The following is a 24,351-nucleotide window of genomic DNA, read 5'->3' as shown; positions in this document are numbered from 1 at the left end:
TTATAATAATTAGTCGCTGTCAGAATCAACTATGTCATCTATCTGCACATATAAATCGTGCCAGAATAGGATGCAACTTGTCGCGAGGGATCGCTTCCACCGGTCATGGTTCATTGATCTCTGCCAAGCAAGATCAGAAATGGTTTTCCTCATAGTGTTGGCATTTTGCTGCTGTGCTGTGAAGTTCTGCCTTTCAGCCTCTGATAGAACGGTAAATCGCAAGGACATTATTTTAACAAATAAGCTTTCACTGCATTGTCTATTTGAAACCTTCAAAGCACTTTAAAACCAGCAGATATTTAAAAAAAATTCTCATTCCACTGACGTCTGCTCGCGTCTGTAATCAGAAATATCAGGCTTGATCTGTCGTCATAATAGTGATTGCAGGCTAGTACATCAATAGTAGCCTGTAATCACAGAATTAAGCACAATATTGTATAGGGAAATATCAGTTACACTGGTATTGTCATCGGATTATGTACAGTAGCTTGTACCTTATTCTCTATATTATATACAGAATTATACGTTATTGATTTTTTATATTGGAACCTCCAGAATTGTGATGTGATGATTAGCAGCTAAATCACACTGTACTTTCACACAGAAATACAATTCTCCTTATCTCCTTAAGGCCCAGTTATTTTCTTAACAATATTAATACATTGACACTGAAAATGTAATACATTTATTTAATTTAAAATGATGATGAAAATGTAAAAAATATATAAACTAGGATGCAATGGCTATGATTTTCCCAAACTCAAACCAAACTGAAAAATACATTTTCATAAAATTACAAACCGAACAATACCGACAAAAGATAAAACCAAAAATAGACAGTACATATTGTAACATTCTTGGTTCCCACAGCCAGGGGTTTCTCACAGACGGAGGTGGGACGCGAACCCGGGACCTCCTGCACTGAAGCATAGCGCCGATACCGCTGTACAATAGAGCCGGCTCCCTTGCAGGAGCTGTTACCAGGCTTGTCTTCATATTTGAATGCGTCACCTACCAACCCTGACCCCTACCCCCGTGCACACTACAATATTAACATACATTATTTATTTTAATATAGTAACATAAATCAAATGTTATGACAAAGTGTACCTGATAGGCTTGTTACAAAGTACTAGCATTCAGCTGTTGCCAACATAAATTTAGATGATTTAGAATTGTTTCCTTTCACCCTTCTTTTAATATTTGTTTCATCAGAAACTATTTTAAAATGCTGCCAAACATCTGATCAGTCGTTTTGAAGCTGAGGAGCTGCAGTGAATTGCAAATGATTTGCCACTTCCAACAGACTGTGGAAAATAACAAAAATGTTTAATGTCTCCTAATAGATTTCATTGTATTCACTCTATGCAGCTTATTTGTCACAGCTGAAAAAATATTACATGCGTGTAATAATGGTGTGTCCCACTCCCTTGGCTGCACAAATACAGTTAGGTTTTCCCATTTTTAACTTTCATTTTGGTTTTACCGAAAACCAATTGGACATCAAAAGCAGTAGACAGAGTTTATAAAAAAAACAAATTGATCATAACTGACTTGCCTCCCTAATACAATTTTTAAGTATTTTTATATGTACAGTATATAGTACATTTATACACAGTTTCTAAACAATAATAGTGTATGAACATATATATAGTTAGACTGAGGAAACAGTCTTTGATGTTGTATGTTTACAATGTATAGCCCTTTTACAAAGTTTTATTAAACTAGGGTTTAGATGACGTGCACCAGCCTCTCTTGGGGGTGTAACTGTAATTGCAGTAATTTACTGCTGCATCCCAGGCCCAGTACACTCACTTAATCAACACCTGCCTTCCATCCCCAGGTTCCTAGGCAGGAATGCATATTTCCTGCTAGCCATGATATATTAGGCAATAGTGACAAATCAGCAGTCCAAAGCACTGCTTATCCTCCTAGCTCAGCAACTCTAGTGACTGGTTCCCTCTCCAGCCTTTCCTTTCTTCAGTCATGCGCTGCAATCATAATGAAGCCATTCATCGTTCTGACGAGGTGTTTTTTAACCCTTATTTAGATCCCAGTGTAGGGACAAACCACAATATGTTCCCCTTCCGGCCCACTTTAAATTAGGCATCCCATTAGGGAATGATTATAATAATTAGATAACAGAGAATTCTAACAGATTTTAGTGACTTAAAATGGTATGTCTAAAGCTGAAGGAACACAAAGACACTCTTTTGTGAACAGTGGCTTGAAATTTGGTTTCAGGAGATCGGGCAACTTAGTTCGAGGCAACTGCTGTAGTTCAATACTCTTATATTATTATTATTTATTTCTTAGCTGACGCCCTTATCCAGGGGAACTTACAATTGTTACAAGATATCACATTATTTTTACATACAATTACCCATTTATACAGTTGGATTTTTACTGGAGCAATCTTGGTCAAGTACCTTGCTCAAGAGTACAGCAGCAGTGTCCCCACCAGGGATTGAACCCACAACCCTCCGGTCAACTTATGTTTGTTGTTGAAAGGAAATTTTCTTGTGATCTTTAAAACAAATGTTATAGCTCAAATTATTGTTAACGTGTTAAATACTATTAGTTGTATGAGAAATGCTAGTCAAACGCAAACTCTGGGCACCTTTACTTTGCCATTCAGAGGCGTGTCTTTGTTCAAGCCATATTTGCATTCCAGAGTCCGCAGAGCGGCAATCACCGCCCACACCCAGCTATGCGGAGAGATTTCTGTATGCGAATGCGCGGGTGCGTATCTCGCATGTAACAACAAGCTTGTAGATCCAGGCTACGCTGGGTTTACGCACTTTTTTGAGAGTAGACCCCTTAGGTATTATCATATCCTTGTCACTTACCTAGCAAGTATTGCCTACCGCAAGCACTTTAGAACCACATGCCAAAAGATTATTTTTTAAAAACTACTTTTCTTTTTTTTTTTTCTTTCATGTAAGATTAATAATACGAGGCAGTTTTCCACTCTGTCTGATCCAGGCAATACATTTTGAAAATACAAGGGGCCTCACTAAGCCAGAAAAAGACACTTTTCATCCGACCTGACAGAGCCTGGAGGTAGACTATAATACATGTGTGCACGGAAAATATCAAAGGTACAAAACAGCCACATTCTGCTGCTTATGGGATTACATTTTGAACGTCATGCATTATATATATATATATATATATATATATATATATCTTTCAGTTTGAGTGCTTTGCTACATAATGTGGTTCCGTGACTCATTTTATAGTCAAACGATGAGTACACTCATTCAGTCCGGGCATGCACTAAAATGGTGCCGCAGGAAATGAATTACAGTATGCTAAGGGACAAGACAGGTGTGCAATTAAAGTGTGTTAAAAAATGTATCTCCCAAAAAATGTGTGTGTGTGTGTATATGTTTGCAATAAGGCCTGACAGGCCGTCCTTATACGTCGAATATACGGACGCCTCGAAGTTTGTGTTATCCTTACGCCAATAAAGTAGACCCTTTGAGCTACACACTTAGTTAAGCTGAGCAAATTATATTTTATTGGAACACGCAAAAGAAAGAACATCTGTATTTATGATATTGTGGACATTTCCATTGAAAAGATACACCAGGGGCAGAGTTGAGACGGCACTGAGTTATTTTTTTTTCCCTGTCACTGACACTGCAGACCTGTTTGAGCAGAACAGACAGGAGGAATAAAAATAAATACAACAACGTCTCAGATTTCAGTCACTTTTCAAGCTATGTGTCTGAGATCATGTGCAGTGGATAAAGTGCCTTTCTGTGTTTTTCTGTAGCGTTTACAAACCGCTAAAAATACTTTATTTAAGTCGGGGTGACTGAGACAGCAATTACTATTTTCTTTTTTTTTTTTTTTTGCTATCTTCCAGTTCATTTAATTGTTCAATCTAATCAGCATGTCTGCTTACTACTTTGGGATTTTTTGCAGGTAATTGGTCACTCAGTTTCATAGTTACAGCTGTACATCTGTAACTGCAAAAGCAAGATAGCTGCCGTCCGACACTTTTAAATTCTGTGAGGCAGCGCAGTGATTTTGAATATGTGACAAGGTTCCAACTTTCCATATCCATCCAATATACGGAGTTAGACAGCTGGAACCTCGTTCGACCAATCACATTGTTTCACGTTCCATTGCCAGCCCTGGATTATATATATATATATATATATATATACACTACCGGTCCAAAGTTTTAGAACACACCCATTTTTCCAGTTTTTATTGAAATTTAAGCAGTTCAAGTCCAGTGAATAACCTGAAATGGTACAAAGGTAAGCGGTAAACTGACAGAGGTTAAAAAAAAAGTTTAGGTTACCAAAAACTGAAAAATAATGTACATTTCACAGTTATACAAAAAGGCCTTTTTCAGGGAACAAGTAATGGGTTAACAATTTACAGCTGTTCTGCAGCAATGGAAGTAAATTAAGCCTTGAAAGTTGATGCTAACAATTCCTACAGGTGTCCCAACTTTTGCTGATTACTTACAAACCCTCTGTCTGTATAAAAGCAGTGTTGGAACAGACTGTGTTACTACACCCTCTTAAGCATTATTTGGTCAGTATTGTACTGCAGGAAGTAGTATATTGCTCTCATAATGGCGAGAAAAAGGCAATTAACAAAGGAAGATAGTCAGACCATTATAACCCTTAAAAGTGTAGGTCTTTCCTTTAGAGAAATTGCAAAGAAAGCCAAGGTGTCAGTAAGCACAGTTTCCTACACCATCAAAAGGCACTTGGAAACTGGAGGAAACTCTGACAGGAAGAGGTCTGGCAGACCCAAAGCCACAACAGACTCAGAAGACAAGTTTCTGAGAGTCAACAGCTTGCGTGATAGGCGGCTCACAGGACAACAGCTTCAAGCACAGCTTAACACTGGTCGAAGTAAGCAAGTCTCAGCTTTAACTGTGAAGAGAAGACTTCGAGTTGCAGGTTTGACAGGTCGAGTGGAAGTAAGAAAGCCATTGCTAAGATGGCAAAATAAGAAAAAGAGGCTTGCCTGGGCCATGAAGCACCGCCAGTGGACTACTGAAGACTGGAAGAAGGTCTTATGGACCGATGAATCAAAATTTGAAATCTTCGGTTCATCACGCAGGGTTTTTGAAAGCCGTCGAGTAGGCGAAAGGATGGTTTCTCGGTGTGTGACACTAACTGTCAAACATGGAGGAGCAAGCGTGATGGTCTGGGGCTCTTTTGCTGGATCCACAGTCGGCGACTTGCACAGAGTGAGTGGCACCCTGAACCAAAACTGCTACCACAGCATTTTGCAGCGCCATGCAATACCCTCTGGTATACGCCTAGTTGGTCAGGGGTTCATCCTACAGCAAGATAATGACCCAAAACATACCTCCAGGCTATGTCAGAACTACCTTAGAAGAAAAGAACAAGACGGTAGGCTTCAAATCATGGCATGGCCAGCACAGTCTCCAGACTTAAACCCCATCGAGCTGGTCTGGGATGAACTGGACAGAAGGGTGAAAGCAAAGCAACCTACAAGTGCAACACATTTGTGGGAACTTCTGCAACAGTGTTGGGAAGAACTTTCCGAACAATATTTGATTTCCATTGTAGAAAGAATGCCACGAGTGTGTTCGGCTGTTATATCTGCAAAAGGTGGCTACTTTGATGAGTCAAAAATTTAGATTCAATTTTGTTAAACAAAACGATTCCATGATTTCTTTTTTATCTCCAATTGTTTATTTGTTCTATGCTTTCATTTCAGAGTACATTGAGACATTAAACTGCATAAATTTCAATAAAAACTGGAAAAATTGAGGTGTTCTAAAACTTTTGACCGATAGTATATATATATATATATATATATATATATATATATATATATATATATATATATATATATATAATGGCTTGGATAAATTAAGTGGCATGCAATTGGCTGAACAAGATCGCATGACCGTGCAGTAACAACTGTCTTATGTACAGCTAGGGTGACTCACCTCTGAAGATCAAAGCATGGCTGGGTCAACATCATAAAAAAAAAAAAGGTAAGGACTTCAGGTCAAATAGATATTCATTACTTTTATATTCCTTACCCAAACACTGACATAAATTAAATAGAATTATAAAAAAATATAATGAGCATCAATTTCTGTGAATTTATTTAACCTTTATTTTTATCAGCCTCTATAAGTAGCAAATTCCGCCATACTACAGGTTCTTAAATCGCAGTGAAGATCGACTGCATTACATTTTAACAACAAAGGGACAGCATAAGACAAAAAAAAAACCTAGATTCGTATTTTGAAGAATATGGTATAAAAATTGAAATACATTATGGTAATTGCAAACATCAGTGTGTATTATAATACAGTGAGACGTTTTGTTCAGGTTGACTGCTATGACTGACATTCTGCATGATTGCCTCCCTGACTGTATGGGAGAAGGTAAACTAGTAATGAGAAGAGACGCAGGAAGCATATTTGGAAGAATAGCAAAAAAAGGTGCAGAGCGCGATTATTGTACTAGGGAAACAGTGATTTCAAATGTCAACTTTACTTACTAAAGTGTATAAAACATGTAAATAAGCAGAGGTGTGTGTGTGTATACATAATATATATATATATATATATATATATATATATATATATATATATATATATATATATATATATATATATATTTATATATATATATAGATATAGATATAGATATAGAGATATACAGTATATAACTGCATAAAATGTATGCTGGTGTGTTACATTAACACAGCTGCTGTGTTTTTTTGTTATGTACTCAGTGTAGGGTTGTGCAAGCAGGACCCCCTCGCTCCAAAAGCCCTTTTGTCTTTTTTTTTCTAATTTACCTACACATCTGACTGCAGGAAATAGCTGTCAGAGTCATTGGGTACTCGGGTGCTGCCAATAATACAAGAAGTGTTGTTTGATCTTAACTCATTTCAGTCAAGGTCTAAGTTTAATTGGATCCCACTCTTGCTCATAGCAATGTGTAAAAAACCATGATGATGCCAGCAGGTAATGCGTAAGGCTAGCTTTAGGGCTGTTGGCCAACAACACCTACCACAAAGCTTCTACTCAAACCCAGCTGCTCCAAAATGATTCCTGCAAACATCTAGCTCTCACAACTGTAGTTACTTTATTAGTCACCTTCTGCTATGTAATATATTTTAAATAAATAAAATAATGCATTTCTAAAGGCAAATGCATCGTCTAGCCAATATTCCATATTCTTTTATTCAAATCATCCTTACCCCCCCTCCAATTAACTACACATGTGCATTCCTCCTTCACCAGTCTCTTATTTTATTAAACCCAATTTACAGAACTGAGTCATCCTTTCAACAACTGAGAGGATTATACTTTGAATAGTGTGATAGAGTTGAGTCCCAGGGGCCACCTTGATTTGGTACCTTAAGTATTCAATTGTACTCATATGAGCCACTGTTCGTTTCCTCACTCACTCTCCTGAATGTTTATTCTATCTCTCAAATCTGCTGAGTCGTTTCTGCCTGTGAATAAATTATTCCACCAAACAATCAATATTTTTTGTTTAAAAGGAAAAGTGTGTTGTAAACAGGATAATCTATAAAGCTCCTTGGGATATGTAAAGTTTGTGACCAGATAGATGTGATTACTTAAACCAGACAGATGTAATTACTTAAAGTGATGATACAAACATACACATGTCATGAGAAATGGGAAGAAAATACTTCAAATGCAACTATAGGAAAAGCACTGAATATTTGTAACTTTGCAGTAGGTCACATGTTCTGATTGCAGCTAAACCATTGTGTGTTTCACCTACAACACCTGAAGTGCTTGATTACCAGGAAGCAACAGCAACTTCTCATCTACTGTATAGCACTGTCTTTAAATATCTACGTGTTCCAAACTGAAGTGTAACGAATAAGTAAAGAAGATCAACCAAGGAAAAGGAACCACTATTGCTAGAACTATTAAGAAAAGTTATTTTAAAACCATAGTTATCTTGTTTCAGCTTTTTTTACCGTAGAGTAATTATATGAATCCTTTTCTTTCTTGTTTTCTTTTATTGAACATGATTTAACTGGGCAGTTTGTTTTATGTGAAATGAAACTGAATTCCTAAACGCACCGCCTTTTCTAGAGCCTGGCTTTTATCTGCAACAGAATGCATTCTGTACTGGTAAAAGCTGAAGTGACTGCTTAACTTCCAATTGATAAACTTTACAGTATATTCTTACTTACAGTATGTGAACTTTCAACACAAGTTTCTTCAATTATAACAAGCGGTGGTATATGAAAACAGTTATTGAAAAAGTCACATGTTTGGAACGTTGGAAAGTATACATAATGTTATTTTCTTTATTTTAATTTAGTGCAGAACATGCTGTTTTGGTTCCTTTTCAGAATGTGATATTGATCTACAGGAATTACATCAAAGATGTTTCACTTCAATAAAGAGTACAGGAAGAAAATTATAGTTTTTATGACTACACCTAAAAAGTGTTGGGTCCAGTTAGAAAATTCATTGGTCTAGACATAGGCTACATTACTTTGCTCTAAAATGTCTGAACGTTTTAGCTAAATCAGCATAATTAATTTCAAGGTATTTTTTTCAATGGATTGTCTTATTCTGTGCTTTATTACCAAAGAATTGCAAATGATTCTGAGGCAGAATTGATTTACTTTGTTAATACGCCTAAACAAATCTGCAAGAAGGTTTTTCAGTTCTTAAGCTTCTCTGCCACTGTCCGTTAATTGTAAAAAAAAAAAAAAAAAAAAAAGCAATTTAAGTTCTTATGTGACATATACTGTGGCTGGGACTGGGATAAACCAACATTGTAAATTACCTTGTGACCTCCAACAGCTACCAAAATATGCAGCAGCTCTTTTGAATACTGAATTTGTATAAAGGGGAAAGAACAATACGAAAATAGCTTCTACTGTATGCACATTTAAGTTTAATACTCCAGACCGTAAGAATGTCAAGAAAATTGGGTGCTTGACTATTTCAATCACAATAAATTATGTGCCTTGCTTTATCAACCAGGTACCAGTAAAATATTAGCAATCCAGCCTAAAATGATTACTTTGTATTCTCTCATAAGAACATTACAACAGTGGTGTTTAGGCATAACAAAATATATAAATGTTTGTCATTATGCTTCCTAATGATATGTTACCAATGCTTTATAATGGAGGCTGGCCTCTAACCCAATTGTCAGAGATGAATGACTACAATAGAAATTAATCGTATGACAGCCCTCTTCCTCTAGAATAATAATTTGGTAAAAACTGAACTACATCTAATAGCAAATGATTTAGAACAACTGAGGTCAAGTCGATACATCTTCCAGAGCTGTCAAAAAGACAGCATCACCGAAAATGCTTATGATTTAATAACTGGATCAAAGGAACAAAGAATATTGCACAACGAAGGCAGCCCAGTGTATGTCTACTATAACATATGTACATTTTAACTTGGTTATTGTAATATGTTGTATAATAAGCAAAGAGAAAATAAATAATGTGATTGAAGATAAAGATGACATTCAACACTTCAATTAATGATAACTAAAGAAAGAAAAAAAGATTAGTATGCTTACATAATATCATCATTTTACAGAAAACAACTATTATAAATGTTACACATGACACATCACATTGTGCCTTGCCATAAGAGAAGATCATAACCCAAAACTAGATAATTCAATATAAAATTATGATGGACCCCATTACTTGCAGCCCAAATGGCCAAATATTCTTGAAGCAAAAAAACGCAAGCAGATTATTTAATTGCACTTTTTACATTTCCCATGGGGGTTAGCTATATCATATCAATTGGTATACAAAGGGTCAACATTCGTTTCACTACTAGTGATTACCATCAATTGACAACATCAACAGCATCTGATGCATCAGGATTTGTACCAAGCATTTACGACAAACTGTGTTTAATAGTCAAATACATGGCATTCTACTGAATCTAAACAATACTTTTAATACCCACTTAAATATTATTAAAACAATGAATCATTTTGTACATAATGTGACTTGTGCTATTGGAGGTCTCCATTTACACAACCTTAAGGTGACTTAAATGTTAAATTTGCACACATAGGCAGAAATAGCCACCCATGTCACTTACACAACTGGCCACCCAATACATTTTTAAAGCAAGTCACGTTTCTATGAAAAGATTAGGCATGGCGGCAAAAGCAGGGGGAAAAAAAAAAAAAAAATACAGCAACATAAAAAAAAATGCTTGGGTAAATAATACTTTTTTTCTACCCTAGTTAACATGATTCCAAGTTTATTTAGCAGATGCCTTTATCCAAGGCAACTTACAGAGACTAGGGCGTGTGGACCATGCACCAGCTGCAGAGTCACTTACAACAACGTCTCACCCGAAAGACGGAGCACAAGGAGGATAAGTAACTTGCTCAGGGTCACACAATGAGTCAGTGGCTAAGCCAGGATTTGAACAGGGGACCTGCTGGTTACAAGCCCTTTTCTTTAACCACTGGACCACACAGCCTCCCAAGTGTGTCCCTACGTTTTGTCAGTCCTCGGCATCCCACTCTGTGGTGAATACTTGTCTCATTAAATGCCTACGTTAGGCATGCAATTCTAAAAATGGTTGAGTAAAAATAAGTCACGTTTATCTTTACATAAAAAAAAACAATTTTATAAATTTGTATTTGCATGGCTTACATAGCTGATCTGAACTTAGTTTTACATTCTGGTAACATAATCTGATCACGTACTGTAGCTTTACCAACAAGATTGTTTCTTTTAAAAAGTTCTAACAGATAGGGGCTCCCGAGTGGCGCATCCGGTAAAGACACTCCACGTGGGGTGTAGGATGCGCCCTATAGTCTGGACATTGCCAGTTCGAGTCTAGGCTACTCCTTTGCCAACCGAGGACGGGAGCTCCCAGAGGGCGGCGTACAAGTGGGCGAGCGTCGCCCGGTGGGGGGAGGGCTTAGGTCGGCCAGGGTGTCCTTGGCTCACCGCGCACCAGCGACCTCTGTAGTCTGGCCAGACGCCTGCAGGCTGGCCTGTAAGCTCCCTGAGAGCTACAATGTACTCCGACGCTGTAGCTCTTGGGTGGCTGCATGGAGAGTCTGCAGTGTGAAAAAAAGCGATCGGCTGGTGGCACACGCTTCGGAGGACAGCGTGTGTTTGTCTTCGCCCTCCCGAGCCATCGCAGGGGTGGTAGCGGTGAGCTGAGCCTAAAAATAATTGGCCATTCCAAATTGGGAGAAAATAATAAAAACAATTGGCAACGACTAATAAAAAAATAAAAAGTTCTAACAGAAAAGGCATACCTGCTTTTATATATATATATATATATATATATATATATATATATATATATATATATATATATATATATATATATGAACTATCATAAATAATTGTAAGATGTGTAAGACACGGCAAGTGTCTTACAGTATAATACTGGAACCCAATCCCCAAGGAGCAATTTGACCATTCTGGTAAAAGAGCAATAAATATAACAACAACATTGCCTCCCACTCCAGTTTTATGCAGGCAGTCAAACTTCTATAGCCATAAAATTCTGGAAATGGATGTATGAGCTCTACCACTATAAACTCAGAGTTGTTTACAGCTGTGGGGTAGCAGGTGCCAATGTCAGCCTATAAGTTCATGCAGTATAAATGTTGGAGCCTACCTATTTGAAGAAACATCCTGTGGCTTTTTTTATTAAAATATGTTTTATAAACCCCTGGGGACAGTTTATCACAAATTCATCCACTCTGCTGCAAATTGCTGTTTTAATGTTGAACCCTGTACACCAGTCAGCAGTTTGTCATATATTTTTTGCATGCAGCAGAAGAGGAGAAACATAGTGAATCATTATAACACTTTGTCAGCATTAAATTTGGGTGTGTGTGTTTGTCTGTGGAGACACTGGCATGTTTGGTACACTGTATGTTAGAAAATATCAATGCTTCAGATCACTGTATTACTGGCTCAAAAGAGCCAACTTCCCAACATTTTGTTATGATAGATAGAACCGTATAAAAAAAATGTATTAACTATCACATGAAAAAAAATCTCAAACAAATTCCAGAGTTTAGTAAATTTCAGAATTATAAAAGATAAACAGTTTACAAACATGTCATACTGTACTTCAGTAAATTAAACCTCTCACACACGGATCATCTCACCAATTATTTTTGATGTAACATTCAAATTTCCCAATTTACAAACACACCATTAGTTTGCCTTCTACAAACACGCCTTAAATACACACATTACATTAGCAGTTAACACAACATTCACTTTGTATTTCCTGTTCTTTAAAATATTTTAGCCTAGGCCAGAAGACAATTAGCGATCTGACTTTGTCTTGTGTTCATACCATAAATAAGTGGTTTGAACACAATCACATTTAAGTTTTTTTGTTTTTCTTGTTTTTTTTTTGTATGTATACAGAATAGTATCAGTTTAGATACAGGTAAATACAGAAGGAAAGTCAGAGACGGGGGATGCAAGAAGCAGGACACTATAGTGTATAATTACATTTCATCATTGCCACTATATAAAAAAATGCAATTTATTCCTGGAACTGGTTTATCCATCCCAGCGATTAACTTAAACCTGTTCTTCTCACTCTCTAAGTGGAGGCACATCTGCGTGAGATTCATATTTGGCTCTAGTCAGAGGTTATTTTTAGCAGAATACCTTTTTTACTCTTTAGATCCTTGAGTCCTTTGCTATCACTAGACAAAATATTTGCCAGTAGTTGCATCGTGATTGCACTACATCTGTTCAACTGAGTCTTTATTTTACCTTATTTGTTCAGTGAAAAAAAAAAAACAACAATTGGAAACCCTAGCTAGAGAAAATAATATGGAGAGAAAATCTATTCAATATGAAGCCCAGATTCTTTGATTAAATCCGGGTTCTCTGCAAATGTTCAGTTAGCTTGTTTTTTGGAATTCAACCTGCATACAAGCATAGTGCTACATCCTTTTCTAAAAATAAACTAATCTGCCGAGCCAAATCTGAGCAGTGCTACGATATGTTTTTTTTGGACACCCACAATGAGCCCCCTAAGAGCACAGATTTACTAGGAAGTAGGCTTCCACTAAAAAATAGATAAATAATATTGAATGCAATATCTAAATGATTTCTAAAAAAAAGTCCTACATCTTCGTGTTTGAAAGCCAGCTTAACTTCTGAACCTGCCTTACAGATTGTATGTCATACTTCACTATATTAACAGTAGAGAGTCCAGCTTTGCTTTGCATTCCTAGACACCAAAAAAAAAACAACCTTAAGCTCCAACGGTGATTACAAGCTACACGGAAAACACTATACATGTCACATCTCCACAAGCAACTGTTTACAGCTTTGATCGGCTGCTTTTTGATAAGCACATCCACCTCACTCCCTTTTAAAATCTTTCATTCTCTCCAGGGGTTCAGATGTCACTGCTCTTTACCTATTAGATGAATCAGTTTTCCCCCATCTGTAAAGCCGAGTCCTTCCCAGTCCTTCATTGATTCCGACTGAAAGATTGATTTACAGTGGGCTAAGGGATACTTCTGACCTTTGATATGATCACATTAGGGGTTATTTTAACAAAATTAAATAATCAAAGGAAAAATACATTAAGAAAGAGGAACTAGGCTTCTTAGCGGCCAACTCCTACGTCTTCATACTGTTTTCACTGACAGCTAACCTAGATTCTTCCTTTCCCAACTGAACCTCCAGGGGAAGTAAAATATATATTTTTAAATTGCACTTTGCCTGAAGGCTCACGGTTAAATTTTCACCCCACATTGATTTTACTATTATAACTTGTTATATCCTAATGTTATCTATCATGGATTTATATGTGAGAGAGATAATAGATGTAATATGAGTATAAGGTATTAATGTTGATACACTGTTACATTTCTAAGTGGGTGTGGGGTCACAAAGGGCACTTGTTAAGTGCTGAGGGCACTCCTTTCTTTTGTTTGCTATTGCAGACAACACAGGATAATTTTGAGCATGTCTTTCCACTGAATTTGCCAAAAGCTAAGCTGTAAATAAATAAACAAACGCTAACCTTAGAACATCAAAGAACATGAACTGCAATTCAGTTCAGTATTAAGTCCATCTGCTCTGTTTAAGTCTGGTTCTTTAGAAAATGTTCAGGTAGTTCACTTTTTGAAATTCAACCTACAAGCATGTTGTCTTTTCTTATTATCTTATCCCTGCTGAAGGAAGCAACAAAAAAGTAGCAATTCCACATGAAATCTTTACATTTTTATGTCTTCTGCTAGCAACACACCAACTAAATCTGGTTTCTTACATATCTCTATCACTACACAAAACGAATAGCCCCATGCGATATGTGAGATTTAATATATAAAAAAGACTGGATCAACACAGAAGCTCTTGAGCCTCTATTTAATAGTTGTAGACAGCAAAAACTAAACAAACCAAATTATGCGCATGCACGCATAGTGATCTGTATGGAAAGCCATCTGGGTCGAAAATGTGTTGCGCTGTTTTAGGCAAGCACGTTATTCTGAAATGCCTCGCTTAAACAGTGCCCAACTTGCTGGAAATGTTGTGTAGTGATTTTTATATAGATTGTCTATAGACTTTCTGTTATGTGGAATGTAATAAACGAAAACCAAAATGATGAGTTTTTTCCTCTTCGTTTTATAACGCCATTTCCATGTTTGTTTTATTTGAAGTGCTTAAAGTTAAATTTCAGTTTTCGTTTGCTTGTTCAGCTACAAAAGGCACAAGTTATTACTTTATGAAAAACAGGTCTATGGCCTCTGTTTACTGTGAAGAAACAGCAATGGCAAGGAATGAAAAAAAAATAATAAAATGCGGTGTCAACTTTATGTACTATTTATTTTTGGGACTAAACAAAACAATGTTTAACTTGAACTGCTATTCGGCACCATTTGTTTTGTAGTTAATTCACTGGGGTAAAGTAAGGCCTACACAACATATTCTTTACTCCTGGGATATTTTTGTACTTGTACTTGCAACGTAAAGGCACACACACAGGCTCCACGCCCCCTGCCCCTGCTGCTATGCTGTCTGCGTCCTGAGCAATATAATGGCTTTTATTACTTTTTGAAAACGAACGAATATCTGAGCGAATATCCAAACATGAAAATCCTGTGTTTGTCCCAGCACTATATATACAGTATATATACGTATATATATATATATATATATATATATATATATATATATATATAGAGAGAGAGAGAGAGAGAGAGAGAGAGAGAGAGAGAGAGAGCAGGGAAGATTTATATATATATATATATATATATATATATATATATATATATATATATATATATATATATAATCTTCCCTGCTCTTAACACTTAACTATTATTCAAAAGCTTTCTAAGGATCCAAGTTGGGAATCACATGAGCTTTGCCAAATGGCCCTGTATCTGAAATCTGGTCTCCAAATCCCCTAATTGCTATTCATTCCTGATGCTTCAAGATCTGTTCAGCACCCAGCTACAGCCCCACAACAGGCTCGGGTAGGGATGGTGGGAGGGAGATGGATCTGCAGGAGCTGCAGCACATTGTGTGAGAATTTCCGATAGCAGGGAAGTCAGGTGACTAATTAATTGGCCTGTTTGTGGTATTTTTAATTATCTCTTTGTTTTATTTAAAAATACCACAATGATTGTTCAAAAAGGCTGCTTTTGTTCTTGGTACAGCTTTGCAAGAAATGGGTGGTTTGAAGTTTCCCCTTTATTCAAATTTTCCCAATGTTCCTTTTGTTGTATGGTCTTGAATATTTTAACAACCTTTCAGTATCTCTTACAGTCTTTATGGAGATGCTGCTGCATTCCATGGTCACTTTGCTGATTCAGTATGTCACTAGATGGCTTTTAAATTTTTGCATAAAGATTTATATATATATATATATATATATATATATAGTGGCAGATACGACAGAGGATGTGTGGCAGAGATGGGAAATGTAGTCCTGCAGCTCCTTCTTGGACTACAACTTTTCTACTTTCCCATCTCTGCCACATGTCCTTAGTCGTCTCTGCCACAATATACATTGTTTTAAAAAAATGAAATACAGCTTATCTATCATGGTGCGATTTATCTTTTAATTTATTCTTCTTTACACACAACATTTATGTTTCCCTGTTGACAGCTAACAGACATCTCATTCAAACTGGACTTCACACATAACATATTGATGCCTGAAGCATGGTCAATCAAACAGAAGACATTGTTTCTTTTCTTTTTTTTATCAAAATTAAAAAGAGTTGACTTTGCCGGAATGCTCAAGGCCTACTGTAGACTAAAGACTAGTTGATGGAAATGTGTTCTGTTTACATTACCTGTACTTCCTTAAAGAGTAATACCTTTTACTCTATTGTAAGTGTTATACGTACTGTATAACTGGTTCACTATTTTTCTGCTCCTCTACATTTTTCAAAGAGAATAAATAACCCAGTAATCAGTGAGCCTACAAGATATGTGATCCTAATGAGATTGTAATTAATGATATCTAATGTAATCTCTTCATTTCTTCTTGATTGATAAACATTTTCTCTCCGCTGTCAACTTTATATCATTATCTAATACATTCCTTTATTAAACAATGACTTGCTGTTGGTTTCGTCATAAATGGCTAGCTGCACTTGTCACTATCTTGTGATAAATACAATGACTGACACACAAAGGGGTCATGATGACTTCACATGTTTCTGTAACTAAAAAAAATACTGTCAACATGTATCTTTTATGTCTCTACTAGTACTACACATATTTTCACATCCCCAAAGGAACTGACAAAATGTAAAGCTGCCTTGCATAAGGTGCTCCCCTTTATAACACTGTTGTCAGGAGCCAAAGTTAAGAGACCATGCCTTTGGGATGAGCAACCCATCTTTTAACTGGTTCTACGGTTTAAAGGACTGCTTATGAGGTAGCATTTTATCACCTTCTCGGGTGACAATTTTAATTTCAACTTACAAACACTATTTCAAATGTTGTTCTATGCCTGGAAGGCAATAATGGGCCATGCTCATTTGTCATTATGTAATTACTGTAGGTAACACACCCACACACACCCCTTAAACAATTGGCAATTGTTGAATTGGTACTTTCGTTTTTAAACAAAAACAAACCAAAAAGTAAAATAAAAAAAAATGAAAGGACTGAATCTGAATGCAATATTCAAAATATAGTTACAGTATAAGTATCATTCTTGGCAAAACATTACCCTGATAGTCATTACATTTTACTGGTTCACAATATACACCGCCTCATTTCTACAACTTTTACAGAAAACACAGGATGTTATTAGCAGGGGCATTCCAGGCGAAAAAGGTAATATCAGGTATTCAAAGAGATCCTGGTTGAGCCTCAGTCCTGTACACCTTAAAAATCATTCAGGGCCCTTTGTAAAGCATGGCACCTGGGAAAGGAACTGTCTGAACACCTAAATTTCTTTTCTCAGAAAATAATGAAATATTTCATTGTATGCAGGTTTGCTCACTTGATAACACTTAACAGGGAATGTACTGTAAATAATATAGGTATCCTACTGTATAAACCTGTGAACTAGGACCTAAAGTGCAACCTCCATTCAAGTTAGCAATTCATGTTCAGATTTAAAACAATCAGATCAATTTTCAATGAAATATACAGACAATGACCATCATCAACACACCACAATAAAACCACCTCAATTCTGACATACATAACAACCACATATTTCTCTTTGTAATGCCAAGTTCGCCTTCCTGAGTGGCGTGCATCCCTAGAATCAATCCCCAGATCATTGTCTCTGTTTTATCAGCCTTTGTAATATCATAACAGGAATGTGACCCAGACCCCTTCTACTGAAAAAAAGAACTAGAGTGATTTTCTCATTTAGCATTAAAGAATAATGCATGCAATTGGCGACATAAGCTCTGATTCAGAAACAAGAACAGAATTGTTAATAAAGCGTGCAAGAATTCCAGAACTTTCTTATTACAAACACACACACACACACACACACACACACACTCCTTATTCAATCTATAGTCCAAGTACAGACACTTTTATCGCCCAGCAAAAAAAAAAAAAAAAGATAATTTAATTATTTTTTGGAATATCCATCCATCTAACCTCAGTACTGGTTGGCAGAAGGGTCCTTTCTGTAAATCATCACTTTTTTTCCCACAAGCAGTTTGATGTCTTGATAAAGTTCTGTGACTAGCAGCCTAATGAGAATGAATGACTTACAATCTTCTGGGAGTGAACCATTTAGTCATTCCTACAAATCGAAAGGGAGACGGCTCAGAGGCACAAGGTTACACACCCCTGTCACAATTATTCTGTCTAATGAGGTATCAGAAGGCGTCCACTAGTTCAAAAGTCTTTGGGAGGGTAGCCTGGGAAAGAAACATATGGGGCCCTTACAGTAAACTGTTTTGGGAGCCGAGCTGTGTTGACGACAGAAAATCTGGTAATAACTTTCCTCTGTAAAAAGAAAAGAAAAAAAATACAATAAAAAAAAAAAAAACATTTGCATGTTAAATGAGTGGCAGAGATACAGATATAACTTTTATGTTGTCAAGGAGAAACATTTTATTTGGGGATGAATCAAAATTTTACGAAAGCTTATATGCCGGGTGTATCTAATTATCAGGCACTTCTTCGTCATTATAAAAATACCCTTGGGAGGTAAGCATTTTATGTGTTATAATGAGGTGCATTTGATAATAAAAGTGAATTTAGTCAGTGTTTGAGAACCGAGGTGTATGGTATTTTAAATATTGTTTTATAACTTGAATATTTGCAAATATTTACAGTACTGTACACTTGACCATATGCATAAAAGATGGCGCTAACTTCTGGCCATTAAAAAAAAAATACTGGGCAGTAATTAACACGATTTATAAAGCTACTGCCTGTCACGGATTGTTACCGAGAATTTAATCTAACCAATTGTCAGAGGTATGCAAGTGAGCTGTGTCCCCTACTTAAGATGTCAGTGGCATACACCATGTGTTTACACCATCACGTTATGGCTATGGGACATGTCAGGAGACTCCTCTAATGTTATCACACGTTTCCTTTCCAGCACACAAGAAAGTATAGAAGGCACTGGAGCATCAGCAAGCTCCGGTTATTTTTCTCATATGTTCAAAACTTTCATTTGGCACAGGAAGACAGCACTGTACAATTCATTGTTAAATGCCAAGAAAAAAATGTTATTTTAAACTAAAATAAATAAATACAGCTAGATTGAAAAATCCTGCCTGTCACGCAATACTACTCCGTTTCATAGTGAAACTGGATTACAAAACGCTACGTACTGCTTGCAATGTATGTGTAGTTACTAAAATACAACGTCTTGATCTAACTAGACCTACAAGAATACAATCCTGTTTGACACGAATATGTATTTTTCAATATAAATAGTAAACACACGTACGTGTTGGGGGACTTGTAATACAATATAATTGACTTTAAATTGACTTGAGCTGCCTCTATCTGTAGATGGAGTGCTATGAAAAATATGAAAAGCTAATTACAACCTGCTTTGTGTGCACGGACAGGGATCAATATAATAACCTGCAAAAACTCGCTCACATCAGAATCAAAATTATGCAGTGAGTTTGTAACTTTCATTAATACGGGGAACAGCCTTGTTTCTAGACGTTTCTCTTCAGTTCATGTTCTAGTTCTCCCCAGGGGTGAATAACTGTGCTCCTCTTAAGTGGATACCTGCTACGAATCACATTATCAGAGTCATCCAGAGGGTCAGATCTGCTGGGTTTTTTCACTGTTCTAGATCATCTTCCAAGATATCTCCCTCCTCTTGATGTACAGCCCACATAAGCAAGCCAAAGCCTGCCATTTTCTCCACTTACAGCAACCAATAGGCTAGAGACCCGATTTAGCCTATCCTGTTCAGACGAGTTAACAATGCAATTTAATGTATGCGTTTCAAATAACAAAATACTTAAAATTACCAAATTATTAGAAAATTCAACATAGACTTTTTTGTATTATTATTATTTATTTCTTAGCAGACGCCCTTATTATTATTATTATTATTTATTTCTTAGCAGACGCCCTTATCCAGGGCGACTTACAATCGTAAGCAAAAACATTTCAAGCGTTACAATACAAGTAATACAATAAGAGCAAGAAATACAATAACTTTTGTTCAAGTAAAGTACAAGTTTGACAAACCACAATTCAATAATACAGCAGGTAATAGTGATAGTTACATCAGGATGTGATTAAATACAAGGTACTACAGGTTAAAAACTTGGCAGATTACAGGGTGACTTGCAACTGTTACAAGATATCACATTATTTTTTCATACAATTACCCATTTATACAGTTGGGTTTCATACAATTACCCATTTATACAGTTGGGTTTTTACTGGAGCAATCTAGGTAAAGTACCTTGCACAAGGGTACAGCAACAGTGTCCCCCACCTGGGATTGAACCCACGACCCTCCGGTCAAGAGTCCAGAGACCTAACCACTACTCCACACTGCTGCCCATTACTACTGGCTAAATACATGATACTAAACACAGGAACTATGCTAGGAAATCATACCGTTAAGACCCATCTCATTCTCTGCCTGGTCTGAGGCACGTGGTAATTATGATGCCAGTAAGAGTCAATTTACTGCACCGTACAGCATTAGGAATCAGACCAATAATATGTTTTTTTGTTTGTTTTGTTTTTGTTTTTTACGGTAAATTACTTTTATGAATAACCACATTAAATATTGTCATGTTAAACAGTATTACTGGCATGATAAAGGAGACGTTTTATGCATATGGGCCATAGTATATTTCTCCCCACATTTATTAACAAGTAGATGTATCCATTTTTTTGTGCAGCACACAGTGCTAACTGCAACAACAGCAAAGTCCTCCTTAAACAGAAACATGCACAAGTCTACTGGCTGATCCACAGAGACACTGAAGAAACAGAATAAAAACAGCAGAACCTCTCCCAGGCCGAGTAGCAGAAACTGTTCAACAGTAGCTGTTTATGAAAGGATGCTTCTGCCTCTGCTGCTGAAGAATAAAGCCAACAGAACACTTGCAAGATAGTCTAATCCATGATAGCTTAACCTAGAATTCAGTACATGATAGTGGGAGTTCTGTGCATGCTGCCCAGCCCTTCACATCACCTTAGGCACAATTCCTATGGAAATCTCCACTTTACTCTGTCATCTGAGTTATAGTCAAGCTTGCACTATCTCTAAAATAGTAATGTTGTACTTCCCAAACATAACAGGGTTTCCAAAGAACAACATGATATTGTGTAGGTCCAGATACAGTGATGCATCTCTTATGATTTAGAGATATCTCTGAATGAACAGGGAATTGTTTTGAGATATCTTAAAATGATTTAGAGATATCTATAAATGAACAGCAAGTTATTTAGAGATATCTCTAAATGATTTAGAGATATCTAGAAATGATTTAAAGATATCTCAAAAACAATTTGAGATATCTTAAAATGATTTGAAGATATCTGAAAATGCATGTTAGATAGCTAATATGAAGCTCCATTTAGAGATATCTGGAAATCATATTGAGATATCTCTAAATGATTTTGAGATCTCTTAAAATGATTTTGAGATATCTTCAAACAATTTGAGATATCATCAAATATTTAGGGATATCAATAAATTAATTTGAGATATCTCTAAATGATAATTTGGCATGCCATACAAAACAGCACAGCCCTAAAGGGGCCTCAATCACTCTAAGTCTCAGCAGCATACTTAATTGGTTCATCAAAGGTTCCATACATTCACACTGAAACCAATAGACTTGCAATGAGCGAGTACAAATCTAATGTGCCACTAATGTACTTTACTTTTGCAATGCCCCCAGAAAATAACAGCACTAGTCCAGAAGTGACTACTGGGTGTTAAAGTGAACTTAACGATAAGCCTACATTTCTCATCTAAAATGTCAAAAAAAAAAAAAAAAAAAAAAAAAAAAATCACCACCAGTAAACACAATTTAAATTAGAAACATCTAGGAATTAGCATATTTCACAAACAGATGAATTAATCTATCTGTTGCAGCTTCTGAAATTAACTTGAATAAATCAAAATATTATTTTTGCTCAAAATTAAGCATGTTGTAAGATGAAAAGAAAAACAAAAATCAAAAAGTTATGACTTTACAGTGCATCACTGTTAATTGCAAAAAGTGACTGTTTGAAATGGCAATGTTTTGAGTATTGACTACCTAGGATCCTACTTAGTGTTAGGTAAACTCAACATTTATCAATCTATATTGTACTCAAATAACAAACACTTAAATATGACCATAAAAAATGATGCTAAGCATTCCACTTAGTTGTTCAATTACAACATTAGATGTGCCAAGACTATCAGATGTGATTATCAGTTCAGTGACACATGCTCCCATAAGTGGTTGCTTTTTCATATGACTGAAATCACACCTTCTCCCTGCAAGCCCCTAGAGAGGCACACTGAACTAAGAGTTATAACAAAGTTTGTAAGCACTGCATTTAATGTTAGGACAAAGCCATGGAGGCCTGCACAACTAAGTGGTGAGTTTATTTAAAAAACAACAAATAGTTACATTTAAGATGTTCCTGTCACAAAACCACAACTAAAGGTAATGATAACCCAAAAAGCATGATCTTATATTATACAGAACTTTTAATGGCATGTGTGTAATCTGCATAATTAAAAAAGTAATAGACACTAGTTAAAATAATTTATAATTCTAAAAGAACAGGACTTGCACACAAACCATGTTCTTGCCTAAGTATGAAAAAAGAATAGGGTATATCATGATGCTGAAATGGGCTATACAAGATAGCTCATTTTATTTGCCACAGATTTACAGGAAAATGTGCTTGATAAATATTTGATTAGATTATGTCAGGATAATTAGCAGGCATTTTTAAAAGAACATATTGCACCACCAATCCATTATCACTAACCACAATTTTAAATTAATGTTATGAAGATGATCCATGCATTTGCTGGATGTGGCTTAAAAAATATACCACGTCAGCAGTTCCTTAAAACTGATGAAATGCAAACTCAATATTGAGTACTTCCCACAGCAAGTCTAAGTAATGCCGTTATACAGTACTAGAAAACCACTGCCACTTAAAACACAAAGCAAGTACAACTCCAGCAGCTACTTACTATACACCCAGTTAGATGTTTTCAAATGCCTTGGAAACTGGAATTTAATAAAAACAAAAAAGCAAAGATAAGCAACTATTATAGGAGAGATACACTACAACATTACATTTAGTAATTATCTTCAAACCAACTAATACATATGAATTCATTTAAGAAATGCAATGCAGAATATTACTTACTAAGGCTGCCAGTTTAAATCTCTTTGGAAACCCAGAGGAGTCCTCGCTTTCTTCTCCCCAGTCAGAAACAGCAATGCTTTCTTATTCCAGTTACAGGCCCAAATGAACTGCAAAAAAGAATACATCACACAGACACATCAGCCCCATTAATATGTCTGTAGTCTCAGAATAAAAAGTGCAATTCTTTTCAGTATGGAACAATAGATTTTAAATTAAAAATGCTTTCATTGTATGTTATTTTGCAAAGCATTTGGTACCTGCGCTCCTCCTTGCTGAATCTGGAAACAATGAAAGCGGCAATAAGAAAGAAAAAGTGAGCGCTAAGCTTTCTTTGGAGAGACAGTGCTGCTGTCAAACTGTACCACACACTGCTGCTGGCTATGTAGGAGAGCGAGACACACAGCGAGTGAGTGTGAGCAAGCGGCAGAGGGAGAGAGAGAGAAATCGAACGAGAGAGATGCTTTCACACACATCATAGTTTTACACACACCTGCATTTCCTTAATGAGCCACTTGATGGCCGGGCAGGGGGAGGATCGTTGCTGTCCATTTCCTCTCTGTAACACTGTGGTACAGTACTGTATATTGGCAGTCTCACTCAGATTTGAAGTTTCAACTCACAAACGAGTTTAGTTACGTGAGGTGGTGAAATCAGGTAGACCTACACATAATCCAATTTTCTTGTAATCTACTGTATTTATCTACCATGGCGCGTTAAACTGGACTTTTAATTGATTGCACAACTACATTTCTGGCATGCATAGTTGTTCTTATTTTCTTTATTTTTGTGCTTTGCGTAACACGTTGAAGGAAATCTTGCGACAGGTAAAGCTATATATATATATATATATATATATATATATATATATATATATATATATATATATATATATATATATATACACACACATACAGCAGTATATGTACAGCAATATAAATTCATTTTTGTTAATGCAGAATAACGAGAAATTGAAGATTCTAAAGGATCGTTTATATTAACATTTAAAATACA

At 36.1% G+C, this 24,351-nt stretch overlaps 1 protein-coding gene across 26 annotated transcripts in view; it reads right to left on the bottom strand.

The window, feature by feature from the left end:
- LOC117421380 (receptor-type tyrosine-protein phosphatase delta-like) overlaps nt 1–23,756 on the bottom strand; it is a 607,967-nt gene extending 584,211 nt beyond the window's left edge. For 21 of the 26 annotated variants that reach the window (XM_059030168.1, XM_059030171.1, XM_059030166.1 and 18 more), the window contains exons 1-3: nt 23,598–23,755; nt 23,341–23,447; nt 23,162–23,198 (exon numbers count right to left, since the gene is read on the bottom strand). The gene's annotated coding sequence lies outside the window, so the exon portion shown is untranslated. Of the gene's footprint in view, nt 1–23,161; nt 23,199–23,340; nt 23,448–23,597 lie in introns of all 26 variants that reach the window. The other 5 variants (XM_059030127.1, XM_059030157.1, XM_059030132.1 and 2 more) reach the window with 2 other exon arrangements.
- Between the last annotated feature and the right edge of the window lie 595 nt (nt 23,757–24,351).

Source organism: Acipenser ruthenus, chromosome 1 (assembly GCF_902713425.1).
Source record: "Acipenser ruthenus chromosome 1, fAciRut3.2 maternal haplotype, whole genome shotgun sequence".
In the NCBI taxonomy this organism is placed as follows: domain Eukaryota; kingdom Metazoa; phylum Chordata; class Actinopteri; order Acipenseriformes; family Acipenseridae; genus Acipenser; species Acipenser ruthenus.
This window is presented reverse-complemented; position numbering and strand designations above follow the sequence as displayed.